Source organism: Rosa chinensis, chromosome 6, assembly GCF_002994745.2.
Source record: "Rosa chinensis cultivar Old Blush chromosome 6, RchiOBHm-V2, whole genome shotgun sequence".
Lineage (NCBI taxonomy): Eukaryota > Viridiplantae > Streptophyta > Magnoliopsida > Rosales > Rosaceae > Rosa > Rosa chinensis.
In genome coordinates, this window is record NC_037093.1 from 2,205,281 (window position 1) to 2,207,054 (window position 1,774).

Here is a 1,774-nt window from a genome sequence, read left to right on the forward strand (position 1 = left end):
CTTACTCGGGGACTTGTAGATACCTCTACTAGCAAGGCTAGTTTGCTACCTCACCAAGCATAAACAACACCCTCATGGGATCCAACCGCCACTTGCATCTTGTAGCCCTATGATCAAGCTACGCTACGGTATCCGGAAGTCGCATTGCCAAGTTGCCTCCACAATATGCTTCTCTAGACTAGAATAGTGACTTTGAGTCCCACATCTAAGAAAATGTAAATGAGGGAGCCTCCTTCCCCTATAAAAGGAGACTCCTCCCACAACTCAACACATCCCATTACATCTCTTGTAATCTCGTTAGGCCGCAAGGCTCGACACACTAGTACACATTCAAGTGGACGTAGTTTCCCGCTAAGGTGGGAGACGAACCACTATACATCTTGTGTCAATCTCTCTATCTCTTTCTTTACGTTAATTAGATCCCCACGGATCCAAACGTTAACACACTGAAATTAGTTTATTATATCAAAAGGATTAGTTAATCATTTTGGTGAATGAGGCATGGACATAATAACAAAGTGCTAGTACTGAGTTTTTTGTTCTTCAAACATAACTTCCTTTGCTTTTCTTTCTTCTGATTTCCTTTGCTGTTCTCTAATCTCTACTTAGTTTTTGTTCTTGTCACCCAACTGATAACATTGAGCTTTCCTCTAACCTTTCAACTCAAAATCAGCAGCATCTGTCCATATATAGGAAGCAATATATATCTAAGGCAGGACAAGTTGAGCATGACAAGTTGCTTTTAGAACTTAGTTACTAACACATGAAACATTCAAGCTAAGATATTGAGTACTGACCTCTGTTCAGAGTCTTTGCTGATTTAGAACCAATGATTCTCCTACAATAGCAAAAGATAACATTAATCTGATTGACAATATCAAACTAAGCATGCAAGAAAGATACTGTGACAGGACATCTCCGGAAACTAATAATTTTTCTTTAAAAAGAAACTTAATTTCCAATTTAGTAAATCTAACAGCTCAAACTAAAGCAATTGTAGAGGTGATAGGAAGTTGGAACAAATTGTTCAACATGTCAAAAATTCATTCAAAGTATCCCAGTGCTGACAGTAAAAAGTGGTCTCAAGGGGGCAGGGAGGGAAAAAAAATTTTTGAACAATGCATCAAGTTTCACCTCTTCATCAGCTCTTGTGCCCGTCACTGAAAATCACAAAAAAGGTGAAATGGTACCAATATTCAGGTCAAAGGAAGTTACATAGCCATAGATAAGGGCCAATTAAATGCTCAAACCTGTAAAAATTCGCCTCTTGACAACCTTCCTATACTCTTGATGAATGGTCTCTCTTGAGTCTGTAGATTTAGAACATTTAAGTTGTGATGACAAATATATCAGATGAAAGAAACAATACAAGGCTAAAAGTATATGTAAGTTTGAACTGCCTGAAATTCAGCCATCTTCTCCTTTAATTTCTTTTTCAAAGCACTATAAAAGATGAAATTCGGCAAAGTAAGATTCGATTGAGTTGGCATATACAGTTCTATTAAGCCACACTTTTGAGTTCAGACAGATAAATATTCAAGGAAAGAAAGACATCATGACAGTTTCACAATACAATAATTTAAATGACATAAATAGAAAGTATAATACCTAGATGGTAGAACAATTACTGAAATATTTTTTTCTTTGTTTTTAGGTTGAGGGAGACTTTCATCATATAAGTTATAATTCGAAATTACTATTAGGTAGGATTGAATGGAAGTGGGCTGTGTACTCTTTGGTGTAACCTAGAAAAGTAGACAACCTAGTTTTGATC